Source organism: Manihot esculenta, chromosome 2, assembly GCF_001659605.2.
Source record: "Manihot esculenta cultivar AM560-2 chromosome 2, M.esculenta_v8, whole genome shotgun sequence".
Classification (NCBI taxonomy): domain Eukaryota; kingdom Viridiplantae; phylum Streptophyta; class Magnoliopsida; order Malpighiales; family Euphorbiaceae; genus Manihot; species Manihot esculenta.
In genome coordinates this window covers 19,370,771-19,385,316 of record NC_035162.2, presented here as the reverse complement: position 1 = coordinate 19,385,316, position 14,546 = coordinate 19,370,771, and positions in this window count along the sequence as shown.

Sequence of the window (14,546 nt, the reverse complement as noted above, 5' to 3'; positions counted from 1 at the left end):
TAAAATCATGTTTTCATAAAGTGTTTTAATGTGTTTTATGGTTTTAAGTAAGATGGAAATGAGTTTTTGCGTGAAAACAACCTTGGAGGAAAAACCCAGGTTCGGCCGCCGAACCTCAAGTTCGGCCGCCGAACATGCATGCATTTCGGGTGTGCCTTAGGCCCCCGAAGGCATAAGTGAGGGAAGTCCAGGTTCGGCCGCCGAACATGGCATGCATGCGGAGGCACGTTCGGCTCCCGAATGTGGCCTGGCCAGCCACTATAAAGGGGTCCCTTAGCCGAAATGGACGAGCTTTTCTCCCCATTTTCGGCCAAGGTGAGCTCTCCGCTGTCCCTCACCAATCTTGAGTTTCTTCCTTCAAATCCTTCACGATTTTCACAAGTTTTCATCTTGTTTTGATGATTTTCAAGTTTTGAGCAAGTTTTGAGCTTGAAGACCCAAGGAAGTTGAAAATCTCCCATCTCCAAGTTTAGGTCGTCTCTCTCTCGATCTTCAAGAGGTAAGAGCCGATCTTAAACTCATTGCATGTTTTAAGTAAGTTTTATGAAGATCTATGGGGTAGAATGCATATGTAGGGTTTTATGAGTTTTTGGGTTCATGTTGGTTTATGGACAATGTATGTTGGTTTTGTGTGGTTTGATGTGTTGAAGATGGGGTTTTAGATGGTTTGAAGCCCCTAGGAGCTTGTATGCTTGAGTATGCATGTTGTAGAATAGGAAAAATGCATGTTTGGAAGGTTTGGGAGGCATTGGTGCATGAGGAGCTGAAGTTTCTGCCCTTTGCCAGAAACCAGGTTCAGCAGCCGAAGGACTTTCGGTCGCCGAACATGGCTGTGAGGCAAGCCTTTCGGCTGCCGAAGCATGCCCCCGATAGGAGACTTTCGTCTCTGTCTGGGAGTTTTGGCCGCCGAAGGTGCCGCCGAACATGCATGAGTTTCGCCTCTGTCTAGGAGTTTCGGCCGCCGAAGGCGCCGCTGAACCTGCCTGACTTTCAGCTCTGGAGGGACTTTCGGTCGCCGAACCTGCCGCCGAAAGTGCCCTGTCCAGCCCTTCTTTGCATGTTTTTCTATGATTGTTTCATGATGTTCTAGGGGGTTTTTGGGGAATAGTTTAGAGTTATGTTCATGTATGTTTGGTCCCTCATTTGAGTCCACCTGTGTAGGTTCGAACCCGAGGAACCGAGGACCCCAACAGTGAGTCGACTGCTCCAGTGTCTGGTCAGAGCTACCCAGAGGTGAGTGGAATAACTCTTTATGCTTTAAAATAAATAAATCAGTTTTAGCATGATTCACGCATCATGAATGCCATGAGATATAATAGGGTGTTGCATTAGAACTCACGAATATGTTGCATTGCATAATATGTTGATGATGTGGATGAATGTTGAATGATCCTTTAGTCCTCATACGTTATGATGATGATGATATGGCACGGAAGACCAGTGAGGCCCATTCTACGCCCCTGGCACCATATAAGAGAAAGACCAGCGCGGCCCATTCTACGCCCCTGGCACAGTTGGACCATGTTATGTTATGTTATGTAAGAGAAAGACCAGCGAGGCCCATTCTACGCCCCTGGCACAGTTGGACCATGTAGGGGACTATTGGTGACAAATTCATCCTTGATGTGATTAGCTGTGATGTGATGCATTTCATGTTATCATATGTTTTAAATGTTTTACTATTCTGCTCACTGGGCTCTTGTAGCTCACCCCTCTCCCTTAACCCCCAAGTTTGCAGGTACAGGGTAGACTAGGAGGTCAGCAAGAGTAATGGAGTCTTGTGTATGTAATAGCTAGAATGTGGACATGACAAATTGTATAATGAAGAATGTTGAGATGTTATGTATAAGTACAGTATAGGAATGTAATGATGTTCATGGATGTTAGAGATGTGCTTGACCATAGAATGTTGTTATCCCTTTTTAATACATGATCTTATGATGTTGATGTAAACTAACTCAACGCATGTTATGTCGCCCATTGGGGCTTTGATGAGATCCCACAGAGGGGTCAATGTTTATAGTTATGTTTATGTTCAGTGCATGCTCAGGTTGAGTTGGTGTATGAGAGAATGTATGAAAGAAAAAGTTTTAATTTTTATGTATATTGTTGATCATGTATGGGATTAAACAGGTTCACAGGATGTATGTTAGGCTTGCTACGGGTCCCGGCGGCCTTAAGCCGACCTGGATCCTAGCGCCGGTAGCGGTCCGGTTTTCGAGTTGTTACAACCTCTGACCCATCCTGACCTCTGAACCTGACTACCTTGTCCCTGCCGTCCAAGGTAGCACCATGGGTAGATAACCAGTCCATCCCTAGAATGACATCAAAATCTGTCAAGTCTAGAACCACAAGGTCGGCGGAAAGGCATCTTCCCTCAACAAAGACTGGATTGTACTGGCAGACTGACTCTGCCACTGATGGATCACACTTGGGTCCACTGACCCAGAGAGGACACTCTAACCCAGAGATCATCAGACCCAACCTCTCGACGGCTCTCGGAGCAATAAAAGAATGAGATGCACCAGGGTCCATCAAGGCATACACATGTGAACAACCAATGACTAAGTTACCTGCCACCACGGTGTTAGATGCATCTGCCTCCTGTTGAGTCATGGTGAAGATCCATGCTGGAGCTGATGGACCTTCACCTCGAAACCCGCTGAAGAAGAGGCTGCTCCTCTCCCTCTACCTCTGCCACTGGCCTGAGTCGTGGCTGGAGCTACTGGCTGCGCTACACTACCTGAAGCCGTCTGCTGGGACTGTGCCATCGGGACTGCTCTTGGACATTCTCGAGACATATGCCCCTCTTGACCACATCTGTAACAGGCTGTCGTCCCAAACCGACATACTCCCTTATGTGGCTTACCACACCTTGCACAAAATGTATTATCCGCACCAGAGCTTGAGCCACCTCCAAATCCTAAACTGGACTTAACCTTGTTCCAGAACTTGTTCTTCTTAGACTTCCTAGAGCCTCTGTCCCACTTTTTGCTACCTGAAGCTGCTGCACTCAGAGAAGAAGAGCCTGGGGTCTTAGAACCAGAAGGCTGTGCCACTGACTGCTTAACTTTCCCCTCGATGATAGCACTAGCCTCCATCCTCCTAGCCATATCCACTATGGCATGGAAGCTCTCCCTATCTGCGGACTGAATCAAGGAGGAATACCTAGAGTGAAGTTTCATGATATACCTCCTTGACTTCTTCTGGTCTGTGTCAAGAGTTTGCCCTGCAAACGGAAACAGCTCCAAGAACTTGTCAGTGTACTCCTCCACACTCATTTCCTCTGTCTGCCTTAACTGTTCAAACTCAATCATCTTCACTTCTCTTGAACTGTCGGGAAAAGCCCATCCTGCAAACTCATTAGCGAACTCCTCCCATGATAGGCTTTCCACCCTTGGGCTCACATAATTCTTAAACCACTCACGGGCCTTTTTGCATTTTAATGTGAACCTAGCCATCTGAATGGCTCTGCTGTCATCCGCCCCTATCTCATCTGTAATAGTTTTGACCCTCTCAAGGTACACAAACGGGTCATCACCGGTTTCAAACTGGGGAGCACCTAGCTTCATGTAGTCAGTCATCTTGACCTTGCTCCCACCAGATGAGCTAGGCTTGGGTATATGGGTTGCTGGAACTGTGGGTTCTGCTGATGGTGGAGGAGGTGCAACATTTTATGAGGTAGGGTTAGCTGGATTTGGACAGTATAGTGGGGGTGGATACATTGGGTGCTGTGAGTATGGTGGGTAGTGGGGTGGGTATGGCATGTGTGTGGGATAAGGGGTAAAGCTAGGGTAATCCGACGTACCTCCCATCGAATACCCAGGATTTTGTGAGAAGTGTGGGTAGTGGGGTGGCTGAACAAATCCCGAGGCCTGAGTGCCTCCTTGGGACTCTCCCATTCCCTCTTCTGACATGCTAACTCCCAGACTGGCATCTCTCCTCTGCTCTACATCCATATCATCCCCCATGTCCTCTGACATTCCTCCCTGAACTGTTCCCCTCACTGATCTGCTTCTACCCAGATCCAGAGACCTTCTAGGGTCTCTCGCTGCTCTTTCTCTGTTAGACCTACTAGACATTGCCTTAGGCAATGCAGGAGGACGGGCGCTCATGTCCTCATCCTCAGGTGGCACTCCGGTCAATCGTGCAGATCGACGAGTCCCTCTCATCCTGTTTTTTGAAAAACAGCACAAAACACATAAACATTAGCATCATATGGTTCATGTGGGCACACATGAACCCGCATCACATACATCACATAACAATCATAACATTAATGCACATGCATATTATCATGGCATTTCACATCATTATACAAGACAGGACTCCACATCCTATCCTAGTGGACATGATCTTTCCTATTGTGCTTGACCTTCTATAACATCTATGAGCCCGACACTCTAGGTCCGACCATATGAACCTAGAGCTCTGATACCACTCTGTAACGACTCGAAAATCGGACCGCTACAGGCGCTAGGATCCAGATCGGCTTAAGGCCGCCGAGACCCGTAGCAAGCCTGACATATAACCTGTGAACCTGTCAAATCCCATACATGATCACACATACTAAAAAACCTGTAAACTTTTTTCTTTCCATAAACCAAGCTTAACCTGAAAATACTCATAACATAACATAACCCACGCACTGGAGCTCTCATCAAATGCTCCAATGGGGTAACATAACATGCATACATTAAGCTTGGTTGAACATAAACATCATAAAAACATTCTATAGATCATGTATAAAAAAAGGGATAACCATACACATAGGGTCAAGCACAACCTCTAATCCTCAATATCATTATTACATAAACATTACATTACAATTTCATCATGTCCACAACTTCTAACTATTACATAAAAATAAGCTTTAATCCTGCTGACCTCCTGGTCTACCCTGTACCTGCAAACCTGGGGGATAAGGGGAAAGGGGTGAGCTACTAGAGCCCAGTGAGCAGAATAATAAAAGCATTTAAAACACATGCTATCATGTAATGCATCACATCACAACCATATCACATCAAGGATGGACTTGTCACCAAGGGTCCTCTACATAGTCCAATTGTGCCAGGGGCGTAGTGCAGGTCACACCTGGTCTTTCTCTTACATATATCATAACATACATGTCCAACTGTGCCGGGGGCGTAGTGCAGGCCACACCCGGTCTTTCACTTACATAGTGCTAGGGGCGTAGTGCAGGCCACACCTGGTCTTACATATCACATCGTATCTCATCATACTGAGGACCAATGGGTCATCCAACATCCATCCACATCAACATCAAGATATGCAATGCAACATATTCGTGAATTCTAATGCAAGCAACCTAGGATATCACATGGCATTTATGATGCATGATTCATGCTACAAATTTTCATTTATTAAAAGATAAGAGTTTATCCTACTCACCTCTGGCTAGCTCTGACACTGACTGAAGCAGCTGACTCACTGCTGGGGTCCTCGGTTTCTCGGGTCCGAACCTACACAGGTGGACTCAAATGAGGGACCAACATACTAGAACATGACTCTGAAAACATCCCCCAAAAACCCTCTAAAACACCTCAAAACATCCATGCAAAGACATGCAAAGGAAGGCTGAACAGGGCACTTTCGGCGGCAGGTTCGGCGGCAGAAAGTCCCTCCAGAGCCGAAAGCCAGACAGGTTCGACGGCACCTTCGGCGGCCGAAAGTGCCCTCCAGAGACGAAAGTCTCTTTTCGGGGGCAGGCTTCGGCAGCCGAAAGGCTGGCCTCCCAGGCAGGTTCGGCGGCCGAAAGTCCTTCGGCTGCCGAACCTGGTTTCTGCCAAAGGGCAGAAACTAGGCTCCTCATGCACATTTGCCTCCCAAAACCATCCAACATGCATTTTTCCTAATCTACAACATACATACTCAAGCACACAAGTTCCTAGGGGCTTCAAACTATCTTAAACCCCATCTACAACACATCAAACATCCACATTGCCCAAAACATAACATAAAACCTAACAATGCTCATCTAACTTAAACATACATTTCTACCCCATAGATCTACTTAAAACTTACTTAAAACATGCAATAAGCTCAAGATCGGCCCTTACCTCTTGAAGATCGAGAGAAAAACGACCCTAGCTCGGAAAATGGGAGAGAGAGAGTTCCTTGAACCTCCAAGCTCCAAAACTTGCTCAAATGCTCAAAATCTTCAAAACAAGGGTAAAACTAATAAAAATCGAGAAAGATTTGAAGGAAGGAACTCAAAACCGGCGAGGGATGGCGGAGAGCTCACCTTGGCCGAAAATGGGGAGAAAAGCTCGCCCATTTCGGCTAAGGGACCCCTTTATAGGTGGCTGGCCAGGCCACGTTCGGGAGCCGAAAGTGCCTCCGTATGCATGCCATGTTCGGCGGCTGAACATAAGGTTCGGCGGCCGAACCTGGTTTCCCTCACTTATACTTTCGGGGGCCTAAGGCACACCCGAAACACATGCATGTTCGGCGGCCGAACTTGAGGTTCGGCGGCCGAACCTGAGTTTTCCTCCAAGGTTGTTTTCATGCAAAAACTCATTTTCTTTCATGCTTAAAACATAAAACACATTAAAACATTTTATGAAAACATGGTTCTACCCTTCTAGAGGTCTCCGACACCCGAGATTCCACCGGACGGTAGGAATTTCGGTACTAGAGTCTAGCCGGGTATTATAGGTCTAGAGTAAGAGCTTAAGAGGAAATAAAGGATCAAAGCAAAAAGAGCTTGTTTGACTATGTTTGTTTGCTTGAGGACAAGTAAAAGGCTAGGTGTGGGGGGTATTTGACAAAGCATAATTTAGACCATATTATCATGATGTTATTGATATTTATTTACACCTTTTCTACCTAATTTTGTGGTTTTAATCATGTTTTGCAGAAACTAGGTGTAAAGAGACATTCTGGTGAAAATGCTCTTAAAACTGCCGAAAAGTGCCAAAAAAGGAAAGTTTTCAAATATGGAAAGTTCCAAATAAGGAAAGTTTTCATATATGGAAAGTGCCAAATAAGAAAAGTTTTCATATATGGAAAGTACCAAATAAGGAAAGAGTCAGATAAATAAAGCACAATTGGCAGACTGTTTGAAATTCAAACTGCAGATCTTCCTTGCCTTTTTCAGAATGTGAAGCCAAACAAGGAAATTGCCAAATAAGGAAAGTGTCAGAAAAGGAAAGCGCAATCAACAGAAGATTTGAAATTCAAATTACAGATCCTTCTTTCCTTATATGAGAAGTCAAATATGAAAGGTAACAGATAAGGAAAGTGCAGTCAGCAGACCGTTCGAAATTCAAATCGCGAATCGTTCTTTCCTTATTTAAAGATATGCAAACACCTCAGCAGATCCTCCTATTCAGGAAGCAAGATCTCAAGATGCACTTGGCCTTTATTTAGTCCAAATTCAAGATTCAAAAGAGGCTCCACCTAAAAAGGAAGTCTGGACAAATCATGCTTCCTATTCAGAAGCAAGTTGCGCGCCTTCCTCTTCTGCAGAGCTTGATCCGCGCGCCTCCTTCCTATTCAGGCCTTGCCGCGCGTCACACCTTCCTTCTGAAGACCTAGGCACCTCTTCTTCCTCTTTTGGCAGCCTTGATTCACTCATCCTTCCTTCTGAAGCTCAAGCCACGTTTCCTTCCTCTTCTGAAAGCCAAGCGCGTGCCTCCTTCCTTCTGAAGCCTTGATTCACGCCACCTTCCTCTTCTGCAACAACTTGGGCAGCAAGTTGAGCATGGGCAGCACCTTGGGCAGCCTCTACACTAATTAGGAAGCAAGGGCAGCATCTACATTAATTAGGAAGCAAGGGCAGCAACTTGGGCAGCATCTACACTAATTAGGAAATAAGGGCATCATCCTCACTAATTAGGAAGCAAGGCGGCATCTACACTAATTAGGAAGCAACTTGGGCAGCCTCTACACAACTTGGGCAGCAAGCATGACCTAGGGCAGCACCTAAAGGCTATATAAACCTCTCTTCAAGGCTGCCACACATTGGCCTTCCTCCCCCCCCCCCCTTTTCCTAGGCTTCAGCCACACCTTCTTCTCCTTCTTCTTCTTCTTTTCTTCTTTTCTTCTTCTTTTCCTTTATTTTCTGTTTTGTTTCAGCCATGAGAGGCTGAAACCTTTTATTCTAGTTGAAGATCAAGTGAAGCTTTAGTTATTTTTGTGGATTGAGAGACTTGGACTACATTGTTTACCTTTTGTAATTCAATATTCATGTATTCTTGTGCTTAATTCCATTATTGCTTTGTTATTTTGATCAATATGGCCATTTGATTCTTGATTGCAAGGTAGTATATATTTGTTAGTTTGAATAATTTTAAGTCCGTAATTGCTTGGATTGTTCAAACATAAGAACATTTGGTGTAAAAACCAAGGAAATTGCATGATCTAGTATTGTCACCATGCTTGTGGGTAACTAGAATTGGTTTTTCTCCATCTCTTAATGCAATTGACAATTGTTAGTAGCCTAAGGCTCAAGGACGTTCCTTGCAACTTATTGATTAGTAATTAATTAGAGGATTTTCCCTAATTGATTTATAATAAAGGAGAAGTATGGTTATGAGAAGCATCTTCAATCGCCATGACTAATTTATTGAATCAAGCAAAAGAACATAAGTGTCAATGATCAATCCCAACAACTAAAGTGAATCTGATTCTTCAACTAGAGCTTTTACCATTATTGTTTTCTCTTTATTTTTATTATTTGCTTTTCTTTATTGCTTTCATCATTAATTTAATCATATCAATCTCAATACCCCTTTTTACTTTTCTTGCACTTTATTTTTATTGTCTATTTATTTTCAGCTTGTTTTTTTGGTCTTGATAAGGAAAATAAGTAAGTATCAATTTCATGTGGATACGATCCTTTCACCACTATCTACAGTTGTAAGATTGTTGATAACTGAATTGATTATTTTTGACCGGTTTCGACAACCGCTTTGTCACCATATCTAAATCATTATTGTATTACATTATGGACAGTATCAACATCTATTAACGTCTTTCATTTTTTTTTTCCCAATAAGACTTAGAACATTAATCACTTATGTGAGGTCCTTAAGCTCGAAAAGAAAACCAGCTAAATTTCCAATTAAATATAGCCTAAAAGAAAAATCTACATGAATGCAGGAAATCAATACAGCACAATCAAGAAGGTAAGAGAAAAGAGAGAAACAAAATCATTCGTAATCTAACCCAATCTAGAAGAATTTAAAAGATAAGCATAGTTAATATAAGCAAAATATAATAATCTTGACTTACGAAGTAGTGAAAATGATGATGTAAGGCTTCCAATGTGGTGAGCTATTTGCTACTGTTGTTGCTGGTGCTTTTCCCCTAAGAGGCATATACAAGAACAATATCTAGTTATTTTTAAGAAATTTGAAAACTTAAGAACAATATTTGGTCTATACTTGCAATCAGAACCTCAACTTCTTGGCAGTTCCACATCCCTAAGGAGCTAGCAAAGACGACAGATTTCATGTGTTGCAAAAAGACTGATAATGCAACAAGACTGAGAGATTTCATGTGTTGCAAAAAGACTGATAATGCAACAAGACTGAGAGATACAATGGCGGTGAAAATGGCTTATTCTCAACAAAAAGAAAATAGGAAGGAAGAAAATAATGTCTATTTAGAATTGATTTTCTCTTAAAATTTGAAAACAGCGTTGTTTTCCTTAAGAAAATAAAAAATTTATTTATTTAAAATCAAATTAATATTTAATTAAAATTTAAAATTAAAAATCTTAAAATGTAATTCAATGGCTACACAATTGGTCGCTAATTAAAAATGATATCATTTTAGTTTAGCCGTCATATTTTAGTTGCTTACTGGCAGCTAACATTTGATCGCTATTTCATTGTTATTCATACTAACGATGATATTTTACTCATGTATATAAAAGAAGAAAAAAATATAACAACCAGACATTAATTGTTGATTCGTTGCTAATATTATCGTAAAATAGTTGTTAAATTATCATAATTTATGACGCTATATTTTCACCATTAAAGCATAACAAATTATTCATTAAATTCATCGCGCTTGTTTTCCATTACTTTATCCCGCCATAATTAGCAACCATTCAAAATTTAGCCATTAATTAGCGACCATCCAGCCATCAATGTTTTGGTTGCTATGCATTCTTTTAAATACATGCACGTACATGGTGAGCTAATTATATCACTATCATTTTCCATTGAAACAGCGAACGGAATCTAGATATGGCAATACAAATGAGTACCGATTTCACAATGTTTTATTTTTCATTTTATCAGTTAAAAAATTGGGATTAATGCTCAATTTCATAGGAAAGTTAATTTAGCTCGTTTTTATTTTTATTTTTTTTATCCAAATTAGTCTGGAGAATTTTTGGCTCAATTCAAGTTAGCTTAAAAAATTAAGAAATTAAACTCAAAAATAAAGAAATTAATTTAAATTAATAAATCCAGAAATTTAGTGTAATTTTTTAATTTTATTTACTAAATTAAGTTTAAATTGGAATTCTTATCCTAATTTAAATAAAAAATTAAAAATAGCCAAAATCAGTACTTGAGTTTTAAATAAATATATTAATTCATATTTATCTTAAAATTACTTAATTAAAATATTAATTTATAAAATTTAACTCTTTATTTTTTTAAAAAAATATTTTTTTAATCTCCATAATATATCATAATTAATAGTTATATTTTTTTATTTTTAAAATTTAATAATTTATTCCTTTAATATTTATTCTATCATGCATTTAAATCTTTCAATCCAATTTTCTGTTAAATCAAGACAAAATCAATGGTCAACTGAGAGAGAAATAAATTAAATTTCCAAAATATCCTAATTTCTATATTTTCCTCTCTCTATTGGGTTCCTCTCTGCCCTTCCTAGCTCTCTTATTCTATAATCCAAGGAGTTCTTCAATACTTCAACACAACAATCAGGTATAGAGAAAAGGGTTTTTGTATTATTTACTGAACGTATTACAGAAACTTATATAATACAAGTCTACAACTAACTAAATACAAGATAAGTATATAGCTATAACTCAAATACTAAAAATAAGTATACAGCTATAACTCAAATACTAAAAATAGATAAAACTGTTATAGTTAGTCTTTATCCTTAATATCTACAACTAACTAAATACAAGATAAGTATATAGCTATAACTCAAATACTTAAAATTAGATAAAACTGTTATAGTTAGTCTTTATCCTTAATACGCCCCCGCAAGATTGAGGCGCCATTGGAGACTCCAATCTTGGTTCTAAAGTAACAAAACTGAGTTCTTCCCAAAGCCTTTGTAAGCACATCAGCAACTTGATCTTTTGAACTTATGTGAAGAACCCTTAACTGTCCAGCATTAATTTTCTCGCGAACAAAATGGTAATCCAGTGCAAGATGCTTTATCCTAGTATGATAGATTGGATTGGCACAGAAGTAAGTCGCACCAAGATTATCACAATGAAGGACTGGTGGTTGTGATATTGGTGCTCCCAAATCTTGTAATAAACTTTGAACCCAAAATACCTCTGCTGCAGCATTGGCTAAGGCTTTGTACTCAGCCTCTGTAGAAGATCATGAGACAGTCTTTTGCCGACTAGATTTCCAAGAGATAATATTAGAACCAAGATATAGAACATAAGCAGTTGTAGACCGCCCATTATCAAGGGCACCACCCCAATCAGAATCAGAGAAGGCAGACAGAGTATGAGTAGAATTTCGATTGAGAAATAAGCCATAATGTATGGTTCCTTTGAGATATCGTAAAACACGTTTCAGTGCTTGAAGATGAGTTTGCGTCGGTGCATGCATAAACTGTGACAGCCGATTCACTGCAAAAGAAACATCAGGACGCGTAATTGCCAAATATTGAAGAGATCCAACAATTTGGTGATATACGGTGGAATCAGTCGAACTAGAACCATCATTTAAGATCAGCTTGTCTCTTGTAGACATAGGAGTATTCACCTCTTTAGCTCCAGCCATATCAAATCGCTCTAACAAATTAGCAATATGTCGATGTTGCGAAAGAAATAATCCTGCAGCTGTAGAAATTACTTCAACCCCCAAAAAATGATTTAATATTCCCAAATCTTTGATAGAGAACTGAGCAGATAGCTTCTATACACAGGTATTCAGAAAATGATTGTTATTACCTGTAAGTACAATATCATCAACATATACTAGAAAATATGCAGTAATCCCATTGGAGGAAAAAATAAACAAGGACGCATCAGCATTTGATTTGCGAAAACCAAGTTTGAGCAAAAAAGAAGTAAGTTCAAGATACCAAGCTCGTGGAGCCTGTTTCAAACCATAAAGAGACTTCTTCAGTTTGCAAACATAATCAGAAAACTCAGGTTGCACATATCCTGGAGGTTGCTGCATGTAGACATCTTCATAAAGTGTGCCGTGTAAAAAGGCATTATTTACATCCAATTGCCTTAACTGCCATCCTTTAGAAATTGCAAGAGTAAGAACTACCCGAATTGTGACCGGTTTTGTAACCGGACTAAATGTATCAAAATAATCACGCCCAGGTTCCTGAAGAAATCCTTTGGCAACCAAACGTGCCTTGTACTTATCAATAGTACCATCCGGTTTACGCTTAATCCGAAACACCCATTTGCAACTAATAAGATGATGTTTGTCTCTCGGAACCAACTCCCAAGTTTTATTTTGCAAAAGAGCATTGTACTCTGAATCCATCGCCTGCCGCCAAAATGAACTTGCCAGAGCTTGTTTAACTGTTCTTGGCTCGAGTGTATCCTGTAAAGGATATTTAGTTGTAAGATTAACAAAAGAAGAATTAAAATACTTTGAGTTAGGCTTCCTTTGTCGCTGCTGCCGTTGTACAGGAGCTGGAACTGAGTCTTGTGAAACAATCGGTAGTGGCAAATCTAAATCAGCAGTAGAAGATTCAGTCATCAAAGGTTCAACTTGTTGAGTCTCAGTACTAATTAATGGCATGGCAGATTGATCAGATTCTGCTGATAATGCTGTAATAGATTCTAAACCAGTACTCGAAACCAACAAATCAGAATCACTTGGAATAGAAATTGCCAATGGAACTGAAGCAACTACAGTTGGTGCAACAGGTGATGAATTTTGTTGTTGTGCCGAACCTGTACAAGAAGCATCTCGAAAATAATCTGTAAATTGATGAGAACTAGTGCAAGTTTCAGATGGAAAAATATGCTCAACAAATTGAACATGACGAGACAAATACAAACGATTAGCCTTTGGATCGTAACATTTGTATGCAGATTGAGTTGGAGAATATCCAAGAAAAATACAAGGCAATGAACGACACTGAAGTTTAGAATTATTATATGGCCTTAGCCATGGAAAACAAAGACAACCAAAAGATTTCAATCTCTTAAAATTATGAGACATACCAAACAATCTAGAGAAAGGTGTTTGAAACGAAATAGCGGATGAAGGCAACCGATTGAGCAAATAAACAGCAGCCTGGAAAGCATGAGACCAATAATTAGAAGGTAAAGACGAAAATTGTAACATAGCAAGACCTGTTTCAACTATTGAGCGATGACGACGTTCAGCAGTACCATTATGCTCTGGCGTATGTGGAGGTGTTGTATAATGTGAAATACCACAAGACAAAAAAATGATGCTTAAGCTTTTGATACTCCCCACCATTATCAGTGAACACAGAAACAATTTTAGTGTGAAAATAATTTTCAACCAATTTCTGAAAGTGGATAAACAAATCATGAGTATCAGATTTCTTCTTCATGGGATATAGCCAAACATACTTAGAATAGTGATCAATAAATGTAACGTAATACTCATAGCCATCAATAGATTTTTGTGTAGGACCCCAAACATCGGAATAAACAAGTTGCAAAGGCTTATTACTAACAAGAGAATTCTCAGAAAATGGTAATTTATGACTCTTGCTCATAGAGCAGGAAGTACAATGAAAACTAGAAACATAGTTAGACATAGACTGAAGACCAATATTTTGAAGTACTAACAAAAAGACTTTATTGTTGGGATGACCAAGCTTGTGATGCCATTCAGAAAGCAAAGACAGACACCGAGTAGTAACATTCAGCTGAGGACGTTGAGAATTAACTCTGGAAAAACTTGCACAGTAGATATCATCAATGTTCTCTCCCCGTAGCAGAGACGCCCCCGTGTACAGATCCTTCACAACAAAATAAGATGGAAAAAATTCCACAGAAACATGATTAGTGTGACATAACTTAGCAATTGAAATCAAATTCTTGCGCAGATTAGGCACACATAACACATTAGGCAATGATAAATTCTTAGAGTAAGCAGGAATTTGCACAAAACCAGTATGTGATACAGCAAGCGTTTTACCATCACCAAGTTGTACTTCCTCAGGACCTCCATAGTCAGAATAGCTTTGCAAAGAAGCTGGATTCGACACAACATGATGAGAAGCTCCGCTATCAAACAACCATTGTTGTGGAGAAGAAGCAGCCATAGCAGAAGTAACATTAACTGCAGGTATCAGTGCTAAAGAATGAGAGGTATCAGTCTTCAAAGATATATTAT